The following is a 16,780-nucleotide window of genomic DNA, read 5'->3' as shown; positions in this document are numbered from 1 at the left end:
AGACCCTGGACCTGTGCTGACCTCTTGGCTCATCCCTGCCCACTCTTCACCTGCTAGAAAGTTGGGGCTGCAGCTTTCTTGGCCAGGCACCTCTCCTAAAGTAAACCAAGACCGTGACAGCCTCCTATAGGTCCCAGGCCTTGATCCCTGGAAAAGGAAACCGAACCAGAGAGTGGGAGATGGAGAAAAAGGAAAAAGAAACGAAGCATCTTAGACATTAAGGGGCTGGGTAGAGTTCCTCTTGCCCTCAGTATAATGATAATAGTGAGGGAGCAGGTGAGAAGGTCTCTGGGAGGAGGGATGTTTGGTGGGCATAGGAGTGGAGACTTTGAGGAAGGGGAGCAGTTCTGACAGGTATGGAGGTGGGCACCTAGAGAAGCAGCTCAGGTAACTCCCTAGGGAGACACACAATGGTGAGAGCAAAGCTTGGGAAAGACTGCAATTATGGAATTGTTCTATGATATCCCTGTGGGTGGCTGGGGGTATAGCTCAGGGGTAGAGCATTTGACTGCAGATCAAGAGGTCCCTGGTTCAAATCCAGGTGCCCCCTGTGCCTTGCTTCTTTCCTTTTTTAACCCCAGTGGAAGTTATACCTCCTACTTATACAGAGGCCCTCCTTCTTATGCATTTAGCCTCATGGAATCTAAATTTCTAACAAGTCGTAAAGTCTTCAGTTCCTCCTGTGACATTTCTCGTGTGCTGTGTTTTCGCCTCCTCAGCCACATTGATTTCCTGGAGGGGTAGAGGAAGTCTGCCTGAAGCTTTCTCTGTGTTTCCCTTGTGTCTAATTACTACCATCCTGATTTTATTTGTTTATACCAAGCTAGCTTCAAAAAATAGGATCTGAGGCAGCTTGCAATAAAAGATATAATAAAAGTCCACCAACAGGACAAGTATAAAAAGGCAAGGGCTGACTTATATGAGGTCATCAAAATCATAGAGACAGAAAGGAGACTGGTGGGTACCAGGGCCTGGCAGAGGTGGGGATGACCAGCTCTCAATTCGTGGGGACAGAGGTATAGTTTGGCAAATGAAAAAGTTCTGGACAGTGGTGATGGCTGTACAACATAAACGCACTTAATACCACTGACTCTATAATACTCAGTTGCTCAGCTGTGTCCAACTCTTTGCGACCCCATGGACTGTAGCCCGCCAAGTTCCTCTGTCCGTGGGATTTTCCTGGCAAGAATACTGGAGTGGGGTGCCATTCCCTTCTCCAGGGGATCTCCCCAACCCAGGGTTGAACCTGGATCTCCTACATTACAGGCAGATTCCTTACCACTGTGCCACCTGGGAAATCCTTACTTAAACATTTGGTTAAGATGATAAGGTTCATGCTACATGTATTTTGCCACAATTTTTAAAAGTTGAAGGGAATAAATAAGGCAAGAACTAAACATTTGAAGAGGATGCAAATAATTATTCCCAAGAGCCCAGATCAGGAGAAGGCACTGCTGCTGAATACAGGAAGCATCTCTGAGTTTTGGGGAATTAAACAGAAGTGAGAACACACCAATTCGTCAGCAGAGCATAATATTTTATTAGCTCCTAAAAACACCAGGCATCCATATGATAGGTCTTTATAGACAGAAGGTTGGTGAGATAATGGTTATTTCCAGGGCAGCCAAGTACAGTCACACAGGTTGTGTATTGCACAACTTCCCCAGTTGCATAATCCCTGGAGTTATGCAACATACAGACCCTAGGTATTGGCCATAGTTTATCCCCTTTACAAAAAAAAAAGCATAAACTGTGTTCCACACACACATATGTGTATAAATATATGTGTTGTGTATACGTGGCAGACTTACTAGTTAAGTACCCAAAATACATTATTTCCTCTTAGTAATAGAACTCTTATTTTATACTAAGCAGTTATGTTTCCAGCTGAAAGATCACATTTTCTGGCCTCTCTTTGGCTAGGACAGGCAAATGAAGAATAAGAAGCAGTCATCAGACAAGGTTTCTGAGAAAGCTTTAAAGAACAAACATGTCCCCTTTGGGACCTTAACTCATGCTTCCTACCTGGAGCATAGATGTGATGGCTGGAATGCCAGCTGCCAACTTGGACCATGAGTCAAGCTTGAGAACGGAACCCACATTTAAAAGAAGACTGGTCAAAAAGATGAAAAGAGCAGGTGTCCCTAAAGGCACCTGGAGTGGCCAGGTCACCAGACAGCCCTGGTCTGCTCTCCTCCACACACTCTTTTTCAAAAGAAAAACAGACATTTCTAGCTTGTTCATCCCTCAGAGAAGACACAAATCCAGATGATTCTGAGGCTCATGCCCTTTCCCCATCAATGACTTTTCAAGCTCATCATCAATGACCCAGCTCAGTAGATCTGAGATAGCCAATAAAAAAGGTTTTTCTAACAGGGCCATTTCTTACACCAGGAACCTCCCATTGCTACGGTAACCAGGTGCCCAAGGCCCTCTTAGCTCCCCTGTAAGGAGGTGAAGCAGTGCAGGGGAGAGGTCCTGCTACAGATGCGCTTTCCGTGGCGCGCCCAGTTCTTCCCGGTGCACACCCACCTCTCTGCAGGATAAAGAGCCCAGGGGACCGTGTGTACTCGGCTGCTTCCTTGCCTGTGTCTGTGTGCTAGGTCCCTTCAGTCGTGTCCGACTCTTTGTGACCCTGTGGACTGCAGCCCACCAGGCTCCTCTGTCCATGGGATTCTCTAGGCAAGAATACTGGAGTGGGTTGCTGTTCCCCTCTCCAGGGGATCTTCCCAACCCAGGGGTCAAACCCGAGTTTCATATGTCTCCTGCATTGGCAGGCGGGTTCTTTACCAGTAGTGCCACCTGGGAAGCCCTCCTTGCCTGTAAGTCCCCCCACCCCAAGAAATTCCTTTCTTGCACAATAGAAATGTATGGGGCAGGACAACCATGCATTTGGGCTGGGAGAAAATATTTGTAAGTGGTGCAACCAACAGGGGCTTAATTCCAAAATATACAAAAAGCTCATAGAATTCAATTTTAAAAAAAAACAACCCAATCAAAAAATGGGCAAAAGACCTAAATAGACATTTCTCCAAAGAAAACATACAGATGTCCAAAAGGCACATGAGAAGATGCTCAGCATCACTAATTATTAGAGAAATGCAAATCAAAACTACAGGGAGGTACCACCTCACATCATCATTAAAAATTCTACAAATACTAAATGCTAGAGAGGGTGTGAAGAAAAGGGACCCCTCTCACTCTGTTGGTAGGAATGTAAATTGGTGCAGCCATTGTGGAAAACAGTATGGAGGTTTCTCAAAAAACTAAAGAGAGTTGCCACATGAGCCAGCAATCCCACCCCTGGGCATAGAGCCATATAAAACTCTATTTCAAAAAGATACATGTACCCTTATATTCACAGCAGCACTATCCACAATAGACACGGAAGCAAGCTAAATGTCCATTGACAGATGAATGGATGAAGAAGATGTGATATAATGTAGAGTATACTGCTGCTGCTACTGCTGCTAAGTCACTCAGTCGTGTCCAGCTCTGTGCGACCCCATAGACGGCAGCCCACCAGGCTCCCCCGTCCCTGGGATTCTCCAGGCAAGAACACTGGAGTGGGTTGCCATTGCCTTCTCCAATGCATGAAAGTTAAAAGTGAAAGTGAAGTCGCTCAGTCGTGTCTGACTCTTGGTGACCCCATGGACTGCAGCCTACCAGGCTCCTCCATCCATGGGATTTTCTAGGCAACAGTACTGGAGTGGGGTGCCATCGCCTTCTCTGGTAGAGTATATTACTCGGTCATTAAAAAGAACGGATAATGCAGCAGCATCAGTGGCTCTAGAGATTATGACACTAAGCAAAGTCAGTCAGAAAGAGAAAGACAAGTGTCACATGATATCACTTATATGTGGAATCTAAAATATGACACAGGGCTTCCCTGGTGGCTCAGTGGTAAAGAATCCGCCTGCCAATGCCGGAGACAGGAGTTCAGTCTCGGATCCGGGAAGATCCCACCTGCCTCGGAGCAACTAAGCCCGTGCACTGCAGTTACTGAGCGTGTGCTCTAGAGCCCAGGAGCTGTGGCTACTGAGCCCACGTGCAGCAGCTACTGAAACCGCACACTCTACAGAGCCTGTGCTCCACACCAAGAGAAACCCCCGCAATGAGAAGCCTGCACACCACAAGTAGAGCCAAGCCCACGCAGTAAGGAAGACCCAGCACAGCCAAAAAGGAAATAAAGTAAATAAAATTAAAATGTGACACAAATCAAAGTATCTATGAAACAGACGCACAGAGATCAGACTTGTGGTGGCTGGGGTCAGGGAGGGGAGGAAAGATTGAGAGTTTGGGACTAGCAAATACAAACTACACAGGATGGATAAGCAAGGTCCTACTGTATAGCATGGGGAACTATATTCAGTATCTTCTGATAAACCATAATTGAAAAGAATATGAAAAAGAATACATATGTATAACTTAGTCACTTCTCTGTACAGCAGAAATTAACATAACATTGTAAATCAACTATATTTCAATAAAATTTTAAAAAAATGCGTGGTCTTATGGTGAGAGAGCGCAGGAGTGCAATAGCCACTCTCATTTCTAATCGATTACCAGCAGCTGAATGTAGTTCTTCCAGCAGTTGGAAAAGAGAGTTCTACAGAGGTCAGGCACAATAACTGAGCAGTTGTTGTTGTTATTCAGTAGCTAAGTGGTGTCTGACTCTGCAACCCCAGGGACTGCAGCATACCAGGCTCCTCCGTCTTTCACTCTCTCCTGGAGGTTGCTCACATTCACATCCACTGAGTCGGTGATGCCATCCAACCATCTCATCCTCTGCCACCCCGTCTCCTTTTGCCTTCAAACTTTCTCCTTCATGCATCACAGCCTTGTTGTGTTGGAGGGTCTTGTGTGACTCAATGAAGCTATGAGCCGTGCCATGCAGGGCCACGCAGGATGGAAGGGTCATAGTGGAGACTTCTGACAAAACGTGGTCCACTGGAGGAGGGAATTGCAAACTACTCCAGTATGCTTGCTTCGAGAACCCCATGAATAGTATGAAAGGACAACTTAGCAGAGTGAACGTCATCCCCAGATTCCAGAGGAATGCGTGGTCAGCACAGCCCTCTGACCAGTGCTGCTCAAAGTGGGGTCCAAGGACGAGCCCACCACCTTCATTTATGTTCAGAAATTCTACCATCTGACACTGGCCAGCTTTGGTTGCAGTGGGTCTCAAAGTCCACAGGTCTGATGTACTCGTACTGAGCTGTGATAGCTTTTTAAGATAATAAAAATAAAGCTTGTCCTTCACCAAAGGTAGTGGGAAACACTGCTTTCATTGATGTCCTTCAAGGCCCTTCTCTCAGCATCCTAGGGCTGCTGCAGTACAGCACGACAGGCTTTCACTTGCTGTGGCCCTCGGGCCACTTGGGTGCCAGTAAGTGCACAGAAGCTAGATTAAGCTGTAAACATTTTAAGCATATATATCTCCCTAGGTAGGAGTGGTGGAAAATGAGTCTCCAGACTAACCTTCCAGGAACAGCGCCCTGAGCTAAGCTGCAGAACTGGCCTGATGGAGAACCACCAGCACTGGGCTGGCGTCGCCCAGCAGTTTCTATTCTCACCAGAAACCGGCCTCTGCACCACACCTTCACCAAACACTCAAGCCCTGAATGCTGGACAATGACCCCATCCTTGCAAGCAAACTGGACTCTACACCTCCCTCTCCCCTTTTCAACACTTACACAAGCATATCTTATTATTGCTTGTTGCTGTTCAGTCACTAAGTCGTGTCCAACTCTTTGTGACCCCATGGAATGCAGCATGCCAGGCTCCCTTACCCTTCATTATCTCCCAAAGTTTGCTCAAACTCATTTCCATTGAGTCAGTGATGCTATCTAGCCATCTCATCCTCTGCTCCCCACTTCTCTTTTGGCCTTCAATCTTCCTGAGCATCATGGTCTTTTCTGATGAACTGACTTTTAACATCAGGTGGTCAAAGTGTTAGAGCTTCAGCTTTACCATCAGTCCTTCCAATGAATATTCAGGGTTGATTTCCTTTGGTGTGATCGCCTTGCTGTCCAAGGAACTGTCAAGCATCTTCTCCAGCATCACAGTTCGAAAGCATCAATTCTTCAGCTCTCAGCCTTGTTTATGGTCCAACTCTTGCATCTGTACATGACTACTGGAAAAACCGTAGCTTTGATAGTACAGACATTTATTGGCGAAGTGATGTCTCTGCTTTTTAATACACTGTCTAGGTTTGTCATAGCTTTCCTTCCAAGGACCGAGCATCTTTTAATTTGGTCCTACAGTCACCATCCACAGTGACTTTGGAGCCCAAGAAAATAAAGTATGTCACTGCTTCCATTTTTTTCCCCTTATATTTGCCATGAAGTGGTGGAAGCCTGGACTTATTCCAGAAACTCAAAGGAGCCTGAGAACAGAGTTCTATAACTTCTTTTTTGAGAGTACAGGTCTTGCAAGGAAAGAAATTCTCCATACACAACAAGGGGAGAAGGCAATGGCATCCCACTCCAGTACTGTTGCCTGGAAAATCCCATGGATGGAGGAGCCTGGTAGGCGGCAGTCCATGGGGTCGCTAAGAGTCGGACCAGACTGAACGACCTCACTTTGACTTTTCACTTTCATGCATTGGAGAAGGAAATGGCAACCCACTCCAGTGTTCTTGCCTGGAGAATCCCAGGGACGGGGAGCCTGGTGGGCTGCAGTCCATGGGGTTGCACAGAGTTGGACACGACTGAAGCGACTTAGCAGCAGCAGCAGCACAATCAGAAAACATGGAAATGTCCTTTGCAATTACATCAGATTTTTGAATACTTAATACCAAGAATAAGAATGCAAATGATTTCATTATTGATTTTGCATATTAATTACATGTAGCAGTGATAATATTTTAGATATCTTGTGTTAAATAAATAGATGATTCAAATTAATTTCAACAACTATTTTTGTTTTATAATGTAGCTACTAGAAAATATATAATTGTACTTGGGGCTTGCATTATATTTCTGCTGGACAGTGTAGCTCCAGATGAAGTATGACCTCAGAATATAACACCTAGATAGTGTCACCAATGTGGAAAGATGGACTGTATAATTAGGGGTGGTGGGATAACTGGCTTCTTAAAAAGTTTCATAAAATCCCTACTTCACTCCATTACAAAAAAAATTTCAGATGGATGAAAGACCTAAATAGGGCTCTCCTGGTGGCTCAGAGGGTAAAGAATCTGCCTGCACTTCCGGAAACCCAAGTTGGGTCAGGAAGATCATCTGGAAAAGGGAATGGCAACCCACTCCAGTATTCTTGCCTGGAGAATTCCATGGACAGAGGAGCCTGGTGGGCTATAGTGCACGGGATTGAAAAGAGCTGGACGTGACTGAGCAACTAACTTTCAAAGACCTAAATATAAACTCAGACTTTTAGAAGAACATAAAGAACACAATTGTCTTAGTTTGTTGGGGTGCTATATCCAAATACCAGAGACTGGGTGGCTTATATGGAGAAGGCAATGGCAAGCCACTCCAGTACTCTTGCCTGGAAAATTCCATGGATGGAGGAGCCTGGTGGGCTTCAGTCCATGGGGTCTCGAAGAGTCGGATGAGACTGAGCGACTTCACTTTCACTTTTCACTTTCACGCAATGGAGAAGGAAATGGCAACCCACTCCAGTGTTCTTGCCTGGAGAATCCCAGGGACGGGGGAGCCTGGTGGGCTGCTGTCTATGGGGTCGCACAGAGTCGGACACCACTGAAGCGACTTAGCAGCAGCAGCAGCAGGGTGGCTTATAAACAATAGAAATTTGTTTCTCACAGGTCTGGAGGTCGGGAGGTCCAAGACCAAGGTGCCGTCATGTTTGGCATCCGGTGATAACCCTCTTTCTGGTTCGTAGGTGGCTGTGTTCTTGCTGTGTTCTCAGGTGGCAGGGGGAAAAAAAGAGCTCTCCTGCTTCTCTTTCCTAAGGGCACTAATCCCTTTCAGGAGGGCTCCACCGTCACGACCTAATCACCTCTCTAAGGCCCCACCTCCAAATATCAACACATAGGGATTAGATTTCAATGTACGAATTTTGTAAGGGAGGCCCACAAACATTGTTTATAATATATGTATAACTCAGGGAAGGCTTTCTTAAACACAACTTCAAAATCACAAACTGTAAAAGATAAATTTGGCTGTATCAAAATTTACATTTTTATATGACAAAACATTCCTTAAACAAGAGACTCTGAATTTTGTAACACACATGATTAGAGAATAGATATGCACTAGAATATAAGCAAGATGAAGAGTTTGTGGAGATCGTTTGCAAAATATTATGAATATGCTTAACACTCTTGAACTGTACACTTTAAAATGGTTAAGATGGTAACTTTCATGTGCTTTTTACCACCATTTAAATTTTTGTAATTATTTTAAAAGATAAGAATTCCTATAGAGCCATCAGGGAAAAAAAAAAAAAGTTAGCCCAATAGAAAAATGGACAAAGACAGAATAAGTAGTTCACAGAACAGGGATTTTTAAAAATGTTTTATTTGTTTATTTATTTATTTTGGCTGGGATGGGTCTTAGTTGCAGCATGCACGATCAGGGATAGAACCTAGGTCTCCTGCGTTGCGAATGAGGAGCCTTACCTACTGGACCACCAGGGAAGTCCCCACAGAAGAGGTATCTTTATGACAAATAAACACAGGAAAAGATGCTCAACATTGTTAGACATCAAAGAAATGGAAAGTGGTTAAAATGATAAAGAAGCACCATTTTTACCCTCTTTCATAATTTAGGATAAGTTGAAGTCTAACTAGATCAAAAACTGGTGAGGAGGACAATGGTATTTTCATTTGCTAACAATGTGAATATAATTGCTACACTCATGGAGAAAGTCTTGGCAATAAAAATAGTAAAATAAATATTAAACTACATAAAACTGTAATCATAAAATTAAAAGTGTGTGTAAAATTCAGATATTTCATTTGTGGGTATTTTCCCTTGAGAAGTTCTACATAAATGCATCAGGAGATATGTACAAAGATGTTCATTGCAGCACTATCATTAATGTGCAAAAAAAAAGAAACATTCTTAGTGTGTCCTTAGATCAGTTCAGTTCAGTTCAGTTCAGTTGCTCAGTCATGTCAGACTCTTTGAGACCCCATGAATCGCAGCACGCCAGGCCTCCCTGTCCATCACCAACTCCCAAGTTCACCCAAACTCATGTGCATCGAGTCACTGATGCCATCCAGCCATCTCATCCTCTGTCATCCCATTCTCTTCCTGTCCCCAATCCCTCCCAGCATCAGGGTCTTTTCCAATGAGTCAACTCTTCTCATGAAGTGGCCAAAGTACTGGAGTTTCAGCCTCAGCATCAGTCCTTCCAATGAACACCCAGGACTGGTCTCCTTTAGGATGGACTGGTTGGATCTCCTTGCAGTCCAAGGGACTCTCAAGAGTCTTCTCCAACACCACAGTTCAAAAGCATCAATTCTTCGGCGCTCAGCCTTCTTCACAGTCCAACTCTCACATCCATACATGACCACTGGAAAAACCATAGCCTTGACTAGATGGACCTTTGTTGGAAAAGTAATGTCTCTGCTTTGAATGAATATGCTATCTAGGTTGGTCATAACTTTCCTTCCAAGGAGTAAGCGTCTTTTAATTTCATGGCTGCAATCACCATCTGCAGCCCAAAAAAATAAAGTCTGACACTGTTTCCACTGTTTACCCATCTATTTCCCATGAAGTGATGGGACCAGATGCTATGATCTTCGTTTTCTGAATGTTGAGCTTTAAGCCAACTTTTTCACTCTCCTCTTTCACTTTCATCAAGAGGCTTTTTAGTTCCTCTTCACTTTCTGCCATAAGGGTGGTGTCATCTGCATATCTGAGGTTATTGATATTTCTCCTGGCAATCTTGACTCCAACTTGTGCTTTTTCCAGCCCAGCGTTTCTCATGAGGTACTCTGCATATAAGTTAAATAAGCAGGGTGACAATATACAGCCTTGACGTACTCCTTTTCCTATTTGGAACCAGTATGTTGGTCCATGTCCAGTTCTAACTGTTGCTTCCTGACCTGCATATAGGTTTCTCAAGAGGCAGGTCAGGTGGTCTGGTATTCCCATCTCTTTCAGAATTTTCCAGTTTATTGTGATCCACACAGTCAAAGGCTTTGGCATAGTCAATAAAGCAGAAATAGATGTTTTTCTGGAACTCTCTTGCTTTTTTGATGATCCAGCAGATGTTGGCTATTTGATCTCTGGTTCCTCTGCCTTTTCTAAAACCAGATGGAAGTTCACAGTTCACGTATTGCTGAAACCTGGCTTGGAGAATTTTGACATGACTTTACTAGCGTGTGAGATGAGTGCAATTGTGCGGTAGTTTGAGCATTCTTTGGCATTGCCTTTCTTTGGGATTGGAATGAAAACTGACCTTTTCCCAGTCCTGTGGCCACTGCTGAGTTTTCCATATTTGCTGGCATGTTGAGTGCAGCACTTTCACAGCATCATCTTTCAGGATTGAAATAGCTCAACTGGAATTCCATCACCATCCACTAGCTTTGTTCATAGTGATGCTTTCTAAGGCCTACTTGACTTCACATTCCAGGATGTCTGGCTCTAGGTGAGTGATCACACCATCGTGATTATCTGGGTCATGAAGATCTCTTTTGTACAGTTCTTCTGTGTGTTCTTGCCACCTCTTCTTAATATCTTCTGCTTCTATTAGGTCCATACCATTTCTGTCCTTTATCGAGCCCATCTTTGCATGAAATGTTCCCTTGGTATCTCTAATTTTCTTGAAGAAATCTCTAGTCTTTCCCATTCTGTTGTTTTCCTCTATTTCTTTGCACTGATCGTTGAGGAAGGCTTTTTTATCTCTCCTTGCTATTCTTTGAAACTCTCCCATTTGAATGCAGAGTTCCAAAGAATAGCAAGGAGAGATAAGAAAGCCTTCCTCAGTGTCCTTTAATAGTAGAATAGATAAATAAAACTTCCTGAATTCTAATAATGTAGAAAATAAAACACTTAAAAGGAAGTTTAAACTGAGTGACCAAGAGACAATAGGTATTAGGTCCCAAGGGCAGGAGTGAAAGGGGTCCTGAGCGTCAGGACTGATAACCAGGTGAGTCTCCACCCTGTGGGTGTGAGAGGGTCAGGTTGCAGTAGGTCAGAGCATTGGTGAGGAACACTTTTCTGAAGAGTTGAGTCCTGAAGATCATCCTTAAGTCTAGCTAAGGGGCTTCACAAGGTCCACTCAACGCCTTGGTCCACATATCCCAGAGTTGGGGTTTGCAGTGAGGTGTGTCCAGCACAAAGCTCTGCAGGTGGAGAGGAGCCGACTGCTCTTGGGAATGGGTGGAAATAGAAGGCACCAGAGTATTTTCCCCCAGGCCATGCAGGAGACAGCCTTTTTGCAGCAAATCAAATTCTGTGCAAGGACGATCACAGGCCCCAGCAGAGAGAGTCTGAGCAACACAGGTCGAGGAACGCCAGGAGAAGAATGCTTTGCCAGGTCACGGGAGCAGTGGAACGGTCCCGATGGAGGCCTGGGAGGAATTTCATGGAAACGCCGGAGGAGTCATTTCAAATACTTGCCAGGCCCAGGGAAAGCAAATATTATCTTACGACAGTTCTGATCAAGGGAGAACCTTCTCATTCTCCTCACCTCTGTCCCTTCCCTCCTCCCCACTGTCCCTTCCCTCCTCCCCACTCCTTGGGCCAGGAAAGAAGTCTGGAGGAGGAGAAAGAGGAAGGGCTATGTCTCAGCTCCTCCCACTTCTAGGGGTGGAGAGAAGTTGAAGGCAGTCCTGCAGGAATCCCCTGGTGGTGTAGTGGTAGTGACCCTGCGCAGTCAGGGCAGAGGCCCAGGTTTCATCCCTGGGTGTGGAGTTAATGACCAAGGGAAAAACGGAAGGAAGAAGGCTTCAGGTTATTGATTATTACAGGAGGCGGAGCTTTTTTTAGCAGCACCGCGCAGCTTGTGGGATCTCATTGAACTGGCCATGCACTGAAAGCACCCCAACCACTAGGCCACCAGGGAACTCTCGAGATTGGCCGTTTTAATTACGAATTCAGGAGGCAACCGCAGGACTTTCTGCTACCTATGCATGATCTTTAAATCACTTGGGCAGGGGAATTCCCTGGCAGTCCAGTGGTGAGGACCCCACGCTTCCACTGCAGGGGGCAGGGGTTCCACTCCTGGTCAGGGAAGTTTCTGCATGCCACATAGCACAACTAAATTTTAAAAAGTCACTTGGGCAATAGAAACAGCTCATTGAGAAAGTTTAAAGGGATAGTGAAAGCAAAAATCAAGTTGCTTTTACTATTACACTTTCGTTCTACAAGTTCAATGTACCAGATAAAAGAGCAACAAAGATAGCTCTCAAAAATATGATGTCATGTGCAAAAGAATTCAAGCTACTGGAATTCCCAGGGGTTGGACTCTGCACTTCCACTGCAGGGGGCCTGGGTTTGATCCATGTTGGGGGAGCTAAGAGCCCCGCAGAACAATAGATTCTGCGTTACCCCATTTGGATTTAGTAAAGATACAGAGAACAACGCTAAATCCTGTTACTGAATATAGAAGTAATAAAAATGGGACTTGTACCTCAAATACATGAAGTGGTCAAAATTCAACCAAAAAAATCCAATTAGAAAATGGGCAAAAACATATGGGCAGGCATTTCAGAGAAAAGGATATACAGATGGTAAAGAAGCACTTGAAGAAGCATCATCATCATTACCCATCAGGGAAACGCAAACTGGAACCACAGTGGAGTGTCGCTGCACACCTAGAGCATGACCAAAATTAAAAAGGTGATGGCACCAAATGCTGGTGAGGATTCAGACAAACTGGGCCACTTGTGTACTGCAGGAATGTAAAGTGGGACAAGCACTCTGGAAAACCGTTTGGTAAGTTCTTACAAAACTAAATGTATGCTTATCTATGTGATGGTTAATTTTGTGTGTCCACTTGACTGGGCCACGGGGTGCCCAGATACCTTGTCAAATTTGGTGGGTCTGTGAGGGTGTTTTTGGATGAGATTGATGCCAGGGGAAGGCAGTTGCTGTATCATGAGGATGCCCTGTTGTGTTGGAATCAGGCCTCCTGCCAACAGCTCATGAGGAATAGTCCTTTTTTCTAACAGTCGTGAGAGTGAGCAGGTTAGAGTGGCTCCTCCCACCCCAATTGAACCATCAGATGGTTGCAGCCCCAGCTGACATCTTATCCACAGCCTCATGAGAGACTCTGAACCAGAATTGCCCAATTCAGCCACACCCAGATTCCAGAGTCTGAAATTTGCATGATATGATGAAGACTTACTGCTCTAAGGCGCTAAGTTTGGGGGTGTGTTGTTAGGCACCAATATCGAGTTAATATCGAGTCCTTCTACCTTTAACCCCACACTGCCCTAGCATCAACCAAGCCCCTGGAACACTTTGGGGAATGACACAAAAGATGATGACTGGGCAATGAGAGAGAAACCCAAAGACACAAGAAGTTCTGAAAATTGACATCAGCATGGATGGCAGGGGATTGCTGAAGGAAAGACAGGGAGGAGAAGTGAGCGGTGGTGGGAAGGATACATGAGACTGAAGGCTGAAGTAATGGTTCAAAAATTCAAGGGCCTAATACAGACACGGAATCTGGAGGTGAGCTGGGAGAGAGGGTCAGCTTTGTCCTACATTACAGGTTATTTGAAAGTGATTGCAACTGAAAAGCTGCTGCTGAACATCTGGGCTTCATCTTAAGGTAGAGACTTCAGGGACCTTCCAAGTCGGAGCCAAGAAATGATGGTCCTTTTTGGAAAAGGAGGATGGTTATGGTATAAAGGGGGACATGTACAGTTGAGCAGGACTGATGACTCTCCGGAGTCAGAATGGCAGCCTGTCTGAGTGGAATTGTAAAGAACTTTGGTAATTACACATTTCCATTGTTACCTGGGGGTATAGCTCAGTGGTAGAGCATTTGACTGCAGATCAAGAGGTCCCTGGTTCAAGTCCGGGTGCCCCCTTTGAGAGTTCCCTTTTCCTCCTTGTGCTGAATTGACACTATGGAGTCTTAGAGACCACTCTCAAAGGAGAGCCCAGCTGGAATACCCAGATGGCCACCCTTATGATTCAGGCTCCAGTCAGACACTCAGCACTACCTTGATCAAGGACAAGACCAAACCCATCCCCTGTTTCCTGGGGCCCTAGTGGTTTCAGATTCTGTATTATCTAGGGTCCAGTCCAGAGACAAAAGCCGCACTGGTCATTTTAACAGAATTTAATATAAATAGTTGCTACTCTGTGTGTCAGTTTCCTAGGGCTTCTGTAACAAAGTGCCACAAAATAGATGGCTTAAAACAATAAGCATTTACTGTCTCACAGTTATGGAGGCTACAAGACTGAAATCCAGGACTGGGGTCCCTCTGCAGACTCTCAGGGAGGCACCTAACTGGCTTCCTCCTAGCATCTGGTGGTGGCTGGCAATCCTCAGCATCCCTTGGTTTGTAGACACATCACACCAATCTCGGCCTCAGTGTTCACATGGCTGCATTCTCCCCGTGTGTCTCTCCTCTTCTTATAAGGACTCCATCTGACTCGATTAAGGGCCCACTCGAATCCGCCGTGATCTCGTCTTAACTAACCACATCTTTGATGCCCTTCTGTGAGTAAGGACACATTCTGAGGTTTGGGAGGCTAGGATTCAACACATCTTTTTGGGGAGGGGGACAAAATTGAATCAGAAATCAGAGAACAGAAAGGGCGAGGGGAAGCCTAAGTATCAGGGAGGGAGGATCTGCAAGAAGCCTCTCCCACTCCCGGGCTGTGGACACAGTAAGAGGAGGATGAAGTCTGGTCTTACAAGTCCAGGGAGAATCTCTGTAGATCCAGGACTCCTACCCCTAGGGAGGTGCTAGTGTCCCTGGGGAGACCAGACAAAGCTGGCCTGTGAGCACCAATCTGCAGGCGGCAATCTTCTGGGATGGACTGTCACTGCCAGGTGAGACAGACAGGAACCCAGCGGGCAGGAAGGACAGCTACTCTTGCCCAGCAGCGTCCCCCAGAGCCCTGGGGCAGGACCAACCAGGCAGCCAGCTGGCAAAGGACAAGAGAGGTTTACAGAGACCAGATCCCAAAGCAGGACATGGGAATGCGGACTGAGAGCTTTGAGACAGTCACTGCTTCCGACAGTTCATCTCACCCAACAGTGAAAGGGTTGACTCTATGGAGATTTGGGGCAACGAGAGAGAAGCCAGCCTGCGTCCTAGGGTGTGGCATTGTGCAGAGACCTCTGACCTATATCCGGTCCGTGTGTGTCCTGTCTCCAAGGTGTTGTATGCTTGGCCAGGCCACTGGGGACTTTAGGTTTCAGGCGCTCAGCACAAAAACCTCTATCGGTCCTTCCAGCCTCAGGGCAATGCTCCCCAGGTTACGCCCTCCTCCAGGACTGACAGTGCAGAGGTTTTGAGCTCTGGGAGAAAGGAACCTGTTGCTTCTACTGGGGCAGGGAGGTGAGTTAGCAGTAGAGCAGGTCAGGCCACCCAGCAAACCCATCCTGACGGGCACCTCGGGCAGCTCGGGGTGTGGCAGCACAGGCAAAGGTGCTAATTGGACCTGGCTAGCATGGCAGGGGGTATAGCTCAGGGGTAGAGCATTTGACTGCAGATCAAGAGGTCCCCAGTTCAAATCTGGGTGCCCCCTACTCTTTTAGTCACTTAAAGTGGGAGAGTTCCAATTTTCTCTCCTCTTGCTGGTTCTTGCTTCTGTAGCAGGTGCAGAGGAGACCCCTCTGACCCTTGCAAGGCAGCTCTGCTCAGATGATGCATTTGTCCTCCTCCTCTGATCCTCCCCAGGTCTTCCACAAGATCCAGTGTGTACGCTGATCTCCTGGCTGAAGATGAGGACTTTGTCCTTTGAAGGTAGCAAGAGGGAAATCTGAGATCACCGACAGAGGAAGAATAGCTGAACTGCTGACTGACTTCTCAACAATTGCAAAAGAAGCCAGAAGCTACTGCAGTAACACAAGCAATATGTTGAGAGGAGACAACAGCCAGCTTAGAATTCTATTCACAGCCAAACCATTCTTTGCGAACAGACGCAAGCTGTTGGAGAGCGTACGGCCAACAGACGCTCACTAAAAAAATTCTAAAATACATGCTTTGGAGAAAAGAAAAATGATTCCATATGGGAGCTCTGAGATGCAAAAGGGATGTTGAACAATGAAACTGGTAGATATGCTAGTAGATCTAAAAGTCATTGCCCAAAGAATGTTAATGTTTAATTTATACACTTTTTTTTTAAAAGATAGAATGAAAATACTGGCTAACAATAATATTTTAGGAAAGCGCTGACAAGAATTAAGATGTCTTTATGTCATCTGGGAAGAAGATGAAGATACTAACTTTAGAGTTTTAAAGTTTACATGCAGAAATTTCTAGAGTATCATTCTAAAAGTTGTAATTTTGCCAAGCAAAAGGGGGTATGGAAATGGAGGGTATATATTGGTAGTCTTGCTAAGCACTCATTAATTCTAATATTTTGTTGATTCTTTTAGATTTCCTATGCAGATGATCATGTCATCTAAGAAACTTGAAATTTCTATTTCTTCTTTCCAATCTTTATTTCTCCTCTTTTTCTTTCCTTATTATAATGACTAGGACCACAAATATCATGTTGAATTAATGTGTTGATGGTGGGTATCTTATTTTATTCTGATTTCAAATGAAAAGTTTTCAACATTGCACCATTAAGTACATGTTGTGGACTATACTTTTTGTAAATGGTCTTTATCACATTAAGGAATTTTACTTCAATTTCTAGTTTGCAAAAAA

The 16,780-nt window shown here is 45.2% G+C and overlaps 3 non-coding genes across 3 annotated transcripts; all 3 read left to right on the top strand.

Moving 5' to 3' along the window:
• Window positions 1–478: 478 nt before the first annotated feature.
• TRNAC-GCA (transfer RNA cysteine (anticodon GCA)) lies at window positions 479–550 on the top strand. Its single transcript has one exon. It is a non-coding gene; the product is annotated as a tRNA-Cys (tRNA).
• A 13,353-nt stretch (window positions 551–13,903) lies between these two features.
• TRNAC-GCA (transfer RNA cysteine (anticodon GCA)) lies at window positions 13,904–13,975 on the top strand. The gene has a single exon. It is a non-coding gene; the product is annotated as a tRNA-Cys (tRNA).
• Window positions 13,976–15,578: 1,603 nt separating this feature from the next.
• TRNAC-GCA (transfer RNA cysteine (anticodon GCA)) lies at window positions 15,579–15,650 on the top strand. The gene has a single exon. It is a non-coding gene; the product is annotated as a tRNA-Cys (tRNA).
• The last annotated feature ends 1,130 nt before the right edge of the window (window positions 15,651–16,780 follow it).

The sequence above is a fragment of the Bos javanicus genome, chromosome 4, assembly GCF_032452875.1.
Source record: "Bos javanicus breed banteng chromosome 4, ARS-OSU_banteng_1.0, whole genome shotgun sequence".
Lineage (NCBI taxonomy): Eukaryota > Metazoa > Chordata > Mammalia > Artiodactyla > Bovidae > Bos > Bos javanicus.
Note: the sequence above shows the minus strand (reverse complement) of the source record. Positions and strands in the feature narration are given on the sequence as shown.